Source organism: Idiotropiscis lumnitzeri, chromosome 10, assembly GCF_059441095.1.
Source record: "Idiotropiscis lumnitzeri isolate Australia: NSW breed Sydney's pygmy pipehorse chromosome 10, RoL_Ilum_1.0, whole genome shotgun sequence".
Classification (NCBI taxonomy): domain Eukaryota; kingdom Metazoa; phylum Chordata; class Actinopteri; order Syngnathiformes; family Syngnathidae; genus Idiotropiscis; species Idiotropiscis lumnitzeri.
This window is the reverse complement of record NC_142400.1, coordinates 19612179-19623558: the sequence shown is the minus strand read 5'-3', so window position 1 is coordinate 19623558 and position 11380 is coordinate 19612179.

The window sequence follows — 11380 nt, the reverse complement described above, 5'->3', positions numbered from 1 at the left end:
CAAATACCTGATCATATCTCCACACACACACACCCCCACACACACCCACCCACACACAGCAAAATTGGACTTCAATGACACCCCTGTGAATCCTGAACAATGTTTTATTTTGATGAACAATGATTGGATCAGATATTAATTGATTGTAAACTCTCCACCACAGACAATTGAATCTGTGCATATCACCACCCTATCCGGTCTAATTCTTCTTTATTTTCTTCTTGGTTCATTGGCAGATTAGAGCTCTTTATTGCATGAATCCATCTACTGTACATTCCCATACAGTCAACGGAAGCAACCCTGCGAATGAACGCATGAGACTAATGGGACGTGTTTCTGTCAATCGCCAGTCAAACATTTGTCACAGACTGAGAGGAATGCCATTTTGTACACTGGCGGACATTTTTTCAAGTCTCCCATCATTTACCCGCAAAACGGGCAGACTGACGGACCTTCCATCAATACTGATGGAATGCCCACCTCTGTTAATTTGGTGCATGGAACCGTTTTTGTCATCCATTCCTACATAGTTTTTTCAGAGACTATCGTGCTGTACCGTGATGGTATTTTTTAATATGAAAGATTGCAAAAACAACTATAAAATGCAATACTGCTTTCTTTCTTTTATTGTGTTCAAGTCATATGGGGACAATTATGTAAAGGTTTCCCATGTCTGCTCGAGGAGTTTGAAGTAAATGCTTTAATGAAGCACATATTTATCGTGATAAAACCACAATTGTTCAGCGTAATGTATGCTGGATTTACATACAAATACATTGTCCATCAAAAATTTCCAGTAAAAAAAAAAAACCTTCAATGGCAGTCATAATTTGTTTTTTGTAGGCTGTGCATGTACATACAATGTAGAATTTATGTTAATTTGAAATATTCTCTCTAAACCCATGACAGATTTTTTAACGTCTCAATGTAGAAGTAGGGATGGGAATACATCATTGATTTCTCAACGTTGACCGATTGCTCTCCCATTGTACATGCTCTGGCACAGACACAAATCTCGATTATTGGCAATGGGTGCCCTGTCGGTGGGACTTAAGCACCTACTTCGAAAAATGTCTGTATGTGCCTGCCGATAACTAGTTTTTTTCCCCCTAAAATTAATGGTAAGTTTTGCTGATCTTATCTTCCTTTATTTATGAAACTATATTTACAGGAAAACAATTCAATAGATAAAATGTGAATGAAAAATAAATAAATCCCATAAACATATTAAAGGACAAATAATTATAAAACTCAAAACATTGAAAAAAAAATAACATTCAAAATATTTTGTTGTGCAAATAGTTTTCAAGGAATGTACACTGTTGTGTATATTTCAACAAAGTGAAATGTACAATGTTGTTTTTATCATGCTCCTCTAGCATGAACCTGTATTTGTGAGCGATGAAGTTGCATTGCTGCAGTTACATTAATCTTTATTTATTTCTTCTACAATGTTGCTGTGATGTCTCTAATGTAACTCCTGTCAAACAAACAAAATCAGGAACTCATTCTCACATGGCGTGCATGTGTCATCCGACATGGTCTTGCTCAAGGCTCGAACCAACATCCACTATGATCCCTTGCGTTTAGAGTAGCATAGGGGTGGGCAATATGGGCTGAAGATAAACAAAATCTCAAAATATTTTTTAAAAAATGCACTAACTAGAATTTGATGATATTCTATAAAAATACTTTAAATCTGTACTTGATTTACAGAACAATTATGGATAGACATTGTATGTGAACAACAGCTCGTGTTTATATTTGACAATGCAAAATATTGTACGACAATTTAACAATGAAGAACTTCAAATTATATCTAGGCAAGGTATCCATGGGGTTTTTATTGATTTTTGTTGGCTGTATGTCCCTGAAATGCCTCCTACTATCCCATTACGAAAAAGTGGTTACTAGAGAGGACAATTAAAAAAAAAAATTGTGATTTGGGGACAGTTCTTAACGCAGACGATAAGAGCGTCTAGCGATGTTAGGCTTGGCATAGGCTACAAGTTTGCTGTGACAACAAATGCAGCCGCGATCTTTTGACAGCTCGCGAAAATGTCCAACACATACCATGCCTTATCTAGTTGTAAATATAGCTTTATTGTGGACTATGAATGTGTAAACTTTAGGTTAAGCAAATATCGAACTTCCTGTCAAGTTTTACTCACTCACATAAAGTAATATAGTTGATAGCGGCATTAGTGAGATCTTGCCAATCTTTACTTGCCTCGTCAATGGCACAGTACCTTTGCTCAACTCGCCGAGGGTTTCCTGAGTGTGTTGCAAGGCTTAGTTTAGATTTTTTTAACGGTACTCGTGTTTTGTGGAGTTGCAAAGTCTTCCTCATAATCCATTTGTTGTGAAACAGATTTGTGTGTGAATTGCTCTTCATGGAGACTGTTTTGGCACATTTTACATTGCTATTCCGACATTTCCCCAAATCATTTCCAGGCTGGGTACATGGACTTACGTCTTGCTATTAAATAATTTGTCTATTTCTCCAGTTCCTAAATTCTAAACACTTTCACTCTGCTGGTCACACAGAGTCACGTGACTGAATTCTGCCCGCTGATTCGCAGGATGAACACTTTCCTCGCCTCATCCTACTTTGCAGCCAATCAATGGACCCTTTCATCTTTTCTTTTTGAAACAGTATTAATACACAATAATGGGACATCAGTAAAGAAACGTCGAGGAAGTTATCAAAGACGGTATATATATCGCCCACTGCAAGAATTTCGTGCGCTAACTGGCAAGCTAAGTGTCCGGTTTGCAAATCAGCCGGTTGCCACTACTCTAAAGGCTCTTGCTGTCAAAGGATGGAATATTTGTTGCACATGCACACTGCACAGACTACAAAAGGGCCATTATTGTAGCAAAACCACTTACAACTGCATAACCAGAGTCACAACCAGATTCACAAATCTGTGAAATAAATTTGTGTAAATGCGGTATGGAACGCGACACACAAGCCCTCATGTGGAATTGCGAATCACTACACTTTCAGCATCTTCCACAGAAAGTCAAACGTCACATGGAAGATCACATCCAATCCAGAAGCAGGTCACACATTTTGGACATATTTTGCAAATCTATTTCACAGATTGCCTAATATGGTTGTGTATATGTGATTCTTGTTACATATTTGTGACTCTGTTTATGCTTTTGCAACAGCCTTTGCTACAATTAAGGCCCCATAAACTCAAAAACCAGCATAACAGTAGCAGTCACCTTTTTATGGCATCATCCCCGCACCGCAATCTCCAGGCATGACTAAGCTATTTACTCTCATTCCAGCTATTGGATTGGGTGCCTTCAGCATGAGGTACAAGGATGACAATGCTGTGTTACCGTCCGTCTCTGATGCGAAAAAGGAATCAATAAGCGGCCACGTCAGGCAATCCAACAATTCCTCTCTGAACTGGTTCTCATCCAGATTAGGAGCCAAGGAATTTGATTCCAATCCAATATCTGATTCCTATCCCCAATTTATAAGTGTTGTTGAGACCCCAATATGACTTGAATTTTGTATTTTTCTCCAAGTTTACAAAGTGAAGAATCTCAAACTGATCATTGATTGGTAGAAATAATTTCCACCAGATCAGGTGAAAATGTGACCAGAAGAGAGACTCTGTATCATTGCTGCTGTGACAATTTTATCTTCTTTTCAGAAACGGTGAATTGTGTTTAAGATGATTATATATTGACGGTGGATTTAACACTATATTGTTGTTTTTCACATTTCCCCCCAAGTTAAATGAATAACACCAGGAGAACATAATCAACATATTGTAATCTAATGATGTTGTGAATATTTTCATGTCTTCATGCCCTTGCTCACTTCTTTCCATTGTGAGACCTTTCCCTTTCTGTGTCCGCTTCAGGACCTAATGTCGGATGAAGTGTTAAATGATTCATTTTTTATGGAAGGGTGGATTAGTGTCCAGTGGCATGGGATCAAGCCAATGTGACAACTGTAACCAAAATACTAATGAAAACAACTGATCCAATTAAAATGAACAAGGGCACTAGAATGAAGGGAAACAGAATTCTGGAATGAAATGTTTGCTGTAGTAAAGCCAGAAGAAGTTTGAGTTTAACTCTTTTGCACTTTTACAGTATCTCTCCCATCATCCATTGTAATGCATGGCATAATCAAGATGAAATACCTCAGTGGTTTTCCATGCAGGATGCCATCCAAAGATTAATACATTCAAAAGGGCTCATGTAATTTATGATCTGTTTGTTAAATATAAAAATGGCCTTTTTATACACAGTTTAAAGATGAATTACTCTGCCTTGTCGGTCTTTTGCTGTAGATGTTTACTTAATATTTCCTGTTTTTCTGTGCATTACCAGTCAAAAGTTTGTACACGTGGACACGCTTTTTAATGAGAGATTGTCTAAGTCCTTTAGACGAGTAGTGTATATGTGCATTTTTTAAAATTCCATTTAGTTTTATATGTGCATTTTTTTTATTTCCATTTTGTTTTCCATCCATGTTTTTGAAGAATATGTATTTTGTGCTTTCAACTGTTCTGGCATTGACTTGTTTATCTGACCAAACAATGTGAAAATAAGAGCTGGGGGTTTTATCTGCAATAACAGCAATACAAATGCAATTTGTAAGGGTAAGTTATTGAATTCAAGAGAGATGATGAACCTATGATTTTGTAGAAAATCTGCATATTTATATTACTGCAATATGTTACATGTTAGAATGTATTTGGTACTAAGGTTACAAAGGTACAATAAAAATGAAAAAATTACATTGTACACTTTGTGTTGACTCATTACACTGATTTCCTAACATTCACTGTTAAATAATTTGACAGTGAATGCTTGAATGCTTCCAATAGACAAAACCTAATACTGGTCAACAGCAAATGTGAATCAGAGGTGGCCTTGTGCGTCCCTAAACGTATTAACATTGATTTAAAAACTGTCTTGATTGTTTTTCTAGCACATTACATTTTTCCAAGATATTTTGATAAGATATGACAGTAAAACCAGGGCAGAAAGAAACATGGCATTACAGTTACAAAGTTGTTACTATTTAAATGCATTTGCACGGATAGTTCAGCATGCAAATAACGTTTGAATTGAATAGTTCTTTACTGAACAAAAAAAACAATGTGATTTTTACATACAATTTTAAGGTTCATTTTTTTTTTTTTTTTATGCCCAGCTAGTCATGGGTAGGTGTTTTATTAAGCACTATTCTGTTGTGCCAAATGAATCATAAGGCTATCACGATATTCCAGAAAGAAATGTGCTGCCCAGTGTCAAAATGATTGGCTTCAGCTACTTGTCAGGAGTACTCCAAGAGGAATTTCCCACGACTCAAAATTGTGGGAATGCAAAAAACATTATGCACAAATAAATTATCTGCTGGGTCGTCAAAGTCAAGCAATGCATGTGATTGATTTGTTGACTATCCGGATTTATTCAATTTATCACTACTGCTGTTAGTTATTTTAGGGACCACTATGGATTTTTCTTTCTTATCAGAAGAGTACCAACAATTTTGCATACTGTACGTGTAAGTTGCCATCGCTGCTCTTTCATTGAGTAATATGTTGAACTTTTGCCAATGCCCATTTCAATCTAAGTAACTGTTCACATCAGGAAACATTCTCCGTCAGCAATCTTGTGCCAAAGCCACTGGGGAAGTAATTTTCTATGACTGCACCAACACCTCCCACACCCGAGTTTTTTTTTTTTTTTTTTTTTTTTGCCTCGGCTACCCCCAAAGCGGCATTCCACTTGGCTAACCAGCAGCCAATCAGCACAAGCCAAAAAAGCCAGAGAGGACTCCTTCTTCAGCTTGACCGCATCCCTTACCGTTGGTTCCACCAACGGGATCGGGGATTGCAACCAAGAGATGCCCCCAACCCTTTAAAGCCATAGGTCAGCCCCCCCGGGCCCTGAGTAAAGACTTTGGGAGTTGAAAATCCTTCTCACAGGGGATTCTGCCAGATGTTCTCGGCAGACCCTCGCAATACATTTTCCTCTTCCAGGTCAGACTGGCATCTTCCCCACCATCAGAGCCAACACACCACCAGGTAGTTGACAGCGCTCTTCTCTTCACGGGAGTGTCCTAGACACGCGCCTGCAAGTCCGATAATATCAGAATGAAAATGCCCTATATTGTCATTGTACTCAGTGTACACCAAGATTGGAGAGCTAAATAATATAATAAAATATATAAATTAAATAAAGATTACATGTGCACAAAGTTGATCATTACTGAAACCTAGAGAGTCCTGGTGCCACCCTTATATTTGAGCGTAGTGCAATAACAGAACACTCCTCAGTTCTGATCGGAGGGGCGGTCTTCCCACACCCTTCCACGTCTCACTGTCATTGCCGCCGTAAGCATTCAAGTCCTCCATTAAAATGATGGAGTCCCTGGCAAGACCCACACGATAGTGAAGTGAGGCTACTCTCTCGTCGACTGGATTGAACACTAATGAACAGGCACCAAACCCGGGGGCAATAACTATGTCTACACCTGCTTGGAGGATCTCACCATGGGCATCTCCAGAGTGGAAGAGAGTTCAACCCCTCTCAAGAGGACTAGTGTGAGAGCCATCTCGTCCGAACTTCTCAACCTCGCACACCAGCTTGGGCTCCTACCCTGCCAGAGAGGTGATATTGTACATCCCTACATCTATCTTTTGTCGCCAGGGATTGGCCCGCCAATGTCCCTGCCCACGTCTGCCGCCCAGCTTACGTTGCACCCAACCCTTATGCCCCCTCCCACAGCTGGTGGGCCAATGGGAAGGGGGACCCACGTTGTACTTTTGGGATGAGCATGGTGGTACCCCATGGGTGCAGGCGCAGCCACCATATGCTCGCCAATGAGCCCGACCTCCAGGGGAATTAAATATTTTACTCATGATAGGGGTCTTTTGGCCTGAGCCGGGCTTTGTCTGGTCCCTCACCAAGGTACTCTTGCTCTTGGTGACCCTGCCATGGGCATAAAACCCTAGACAATTTATCTCCAAGGATCATTGGCACAAACCAGGGGTCTTAAACGCCAGTCCTCAAGGGCACCTATCCTACATGTTTTCCTTCTCTCTCCCTGTAACACACACGATTCAAATGATCAGGATCTTCGTCAGGCTTCTGAATGTTTCACAGATCAATGGGAATGCAGCAAGGCCTCAGGCTTATCTCATTGTGCAGTTATGAATTACCCCAATCTTATATTTTCTTTTACAAAAAATTGGACCCGCAATTGGGCCTGTGGTAGACACTTGCCCTTTTGACTCCCCTAATTGACATATCAGGATAGAGAATTTTATAAACTGAGATGCATTCCATACACCCTCCCCGAGTGCTTTCTCACAATGGGTATAAGCTACTTCAAATTAGATAATGTCAGTTGAACGCCACCGCAACCCCCAACCCTAAATGATGTCTGTCGCCAACCAACCTTTCTCGTATTTCTTTCTCCTTTTGCCTGACCCCCTAACAACATAATTGCGCTCGTTCACCAAAGCTAATAGTTTTAAAAACTCCCATGTGTTTTCCTTTGCCACGAAGAGCCACTAGTGATGGTGAAGCTTTTAGTTTAGTGATATACTAACTTTGTATTGCAGACCCATTTAGATACACAGTACAGGTTTTGTTTTTGCTCCCATTTTTGGCTTAGATATTAATTAAATTGTCTAAATCTGTGTTTGTGAGCATTTCTCCTTTGTCAAGATAATCTATTTTACAGGTGTGGCATATCAAGCTTCTGATTAGAACGCATGATTATTGCAAAGGTCTACCTTAGGCTGGCCACAATCAAAGGCCGATCAGAATGTGCAGTTAGATCACACAAAATAATGCCACGAGTATTTCAAGTTTTGAGGGAGCTCGGATTTGGTTTGCTGACTGCGAGAATGTCCACCAAAGCTGTTGTCCATGATGAGTGTTCAATTCTGAATCATAAGCCATCTCCAAAGACGGCTGAAACAATTAAGCAGAATATCCAACCCGCCTTACAAATACAGACGACGTGTAACCAAACAAGCCCAAGATCTCAACAACCACCATATTCACCTCCAAGAGCGTCTGAGACCAGCCACCAGGACAACTGCGGCAACAATCGGTTTCTGAACAACCTGTCAGAAAATGCCTCGGCAAATCTGCCTGCTCGTCTTCCTCATCAGGGTCTCAATGTGACTGCAGTTTGTTGCCGTAGCCAACTTGAGGGGTCAAAAACTCAAATCTGGTGGCGTCTGGCATGTTGGAAAAGTGTTCTCTTATGGATGAATCACGTTTCACTGCTCAGGACAGACGGCTGACAGTGTATGTGGTATCGTGTGGGTGAGAGGTTTTCTGATGTCAACGTTGTGAGTTGAGTGGTCATTGGTGGCATTGAGTTTACAGTATGGGTAGGCATCTGTTATGGGAAATGAACACAGGTGCATTTTATTGATGGCATTTTGAATTCACCGAAGTACCGTGACAAGATCCTAAGGCTCATTGTCATGCCATTCCTCCTTGACCATCACCTTATGTTGCAGCATGATAATGAACAGCTTCATGTTGGAAGGATCTGTACACAATATATGGAGGCTGAAAACAATTCCTGCATGCTCTGTATACTCAAGAGCCATCTCACCCATTGAGTGTGTTTGGGATGCTCCATGCTCCAGTTCCTGCCAACATCCAGCAAGAGAGTCACAATCAACAAATTGGTCAACTGGATGAGATTTACTACACTCTGTGATGCAAATGCTGGTCTCACCAGATACCTACTAGTTTTCAGACCCCCCCCCCAAGACCTCCACAGTAAAGCAAAACTGCACATTTCAAAGAAGCCTTTTACTGTGGCCAGCTTAAGGCACACCTGTGCAATAATCACGTTCTCTAATCAGGATCTTGAGAAAGGAGAAATACACACTAACCCCAATTGAGACAGAGGTGGCAACAATATTTGAGGGAAATCTCCTTATGTGCATGTAGAAAAAGTTTATGCTCTTTGAGTCCAGATCATGGAGCAAAAACAGAACTGTTGCGTTTTTGTTTATTGTACATTTCATATAAGTCAGCAAGAATAAAAAAAGAAAAACTTCAAATTCACAAAATATGAACTGAGGCTGCTAATAGCACCTTCAATTGCACATCATTTGCACCGGCAGTTACCACCATCTTAACGTCCTATGCACAAATTGTGCCAGCGCAAACAAGCCCTCAATCTTTGACAGCTGAGTGCAGTTTCCCCCTGGTTGCAATAAGCCACACATGGCAAGGTATAAATGCAGGCTTTGCTCAAAGAACACTGGGGTAGAATAATAACATTAAGGAAGAGAACGTTTTCAGAACGCAAGCGTGGGATCCTGACCAAGGAGGTGCGAACGAGACAGAAAATTGTTATCAAACGTCAGTACAATTCACATGCCCGCATAAATCGCTGAAAATATCAAAACAATTGCATCAGTATCTCTTTCACCCCCAAATTCTCCTGTGCTTCATGTGTGACTGTTCAGGATTCAGCAAGGTCAACAAGACGATGGTTTGGTGTGCTAACAGGTGATAGAGGACACTTACCTAGGCACACACATGATCTCACACAAAGCATACACAACCTTATTATCAACCCTAACATACTTTTTCGTCAGCTTCCACTCGCCCCTGTCCTGCCCCGAGTGATAAGGTGTGTTGAAGAGGTGCAGTCGCCGCCCAGTGTGTCTGGGCTGTTAAGTTTTCCCACACCCATATACTGTCTCTCCTTCCACATGTACACCTTTTTGAGTTGTTGTTCATGTCTCCTACTGATGTGGCTGTTGCAGAGTTTTTGTTCCTCCAATCCCATATTGTATCCCTCCCTTATAGGAGCAAAGCATGGGACTAGATTTTTCCCCCTCCCCCATCTCTGTTTTTCTTTTTCATCGAAGAAAATTGTGGCGCCATTTGTTGGCTCATCAGGCTTCTCCATTCTGTGTCCATGTGTTGGTCATTCTATTTTATGTCTATTGGACGGGCTTTAGTGAATTCCGTTGCCCTGTACTGGTGCATGTGCAGTGACAATACATTTGATTCCATTCCATTCCATACCAATTCCAGACTTGGGTGGGTGGTGTTGAGATAAGTCATGTAAATTTGCTTATTTGTGTTGCTTTATCAATACTTCTTGTGTTGAAATGAATATTGATTGTGTGTTATTTAGACAGAATTATTAATATATAAATAATCACTCCCATCTGTATTTATGGGCTCATTTCAAATGGACTTGTGAAACAAACTCTTTTGTGATACAAACCATCTGGCATGGAAGCTTAAAGACTTGGAGGATACGACTGTTTATTCTTGTGACAGAAGAATTGGTTTGTGATCTTTACAGAAACAGAAGAGAATGACTGGGGTAAATAAAAGAGGAAAAAAGGTAACAAATATAATTTTATCATCCCTTCGAATTTTGATGTATTTTATAGTCCTTTTTTCTTTTCGAGGATCCCCTTGCAAGCTACTTTCGTTTTCTCAACATTGCTTTTGAATGGTGTTAACATATGTGTTTATAAATGTGACTTCCAGTTCCGGCGCCGCGCGAGTGGCTGCCTGTTTACAGCAGCGTGGCTCACTATTGAGCCTTTTTCGTGTGTTTTTTCCCTTTACCCTGTTTCATTTTATTTTTACCTCATCTCAGCAAAGGACATACAACTTGCGGTGGTTTTACTGCTGTTGGGGGCTGTTTTTTGCGCGATCGTGTCCGGAGACGAAACTCGGAGCTACGGATCGATCGTGTACTCAAGAGATCAGCTGTTAGCACTCTGTGCTAACTCTGCGTCGGCTCCCGGAGCGAGACCCGATATCCCCCGCGAGCTGAGGAGGAAATGACGGGGATGTCGTGCGGGGGCTAAACGCCAGGCAAGGAGGAGACGATAAAATCCTGTCCTCCCGTCCGTTATTATGGGGAATGTTTCGGCGCAGTCAAACGCTTACTTTATGTGTTAAATTGTATCGAATGGTGTGCTGAAAACCACACCGACGAAGACTACCACTTTTATGGAAACCCTAGTTGAAATTACAGCAAATCAAAAACACAAAATCATACATTCTTCGTGCCTTTCAATGAAAACAAACGTAGTAACATCGTGCCGCTTTCAGTCAATGCGTGCGCGCTCCCGCGACAGGGGATACAGATTTTGGCAGGGGGTAAGTACTTTGGCACGACACCGGCACGAGAGGATTGTCCGGGAGGCTAGCTTGCTGGTGTTCACGGAGTCGTGGCTAACAGAGCTAACGCCGGACGCCGTCGTGGAATTGGACGGCTTCCAAATACTACGCGCGGACAGGACACTGGAGAGCGGTAAGAGAAAAGGGGGAGGGCTGGCTGTGTTTGTTAATGATAGATGGTGTAACCCTGGGCACATAACTG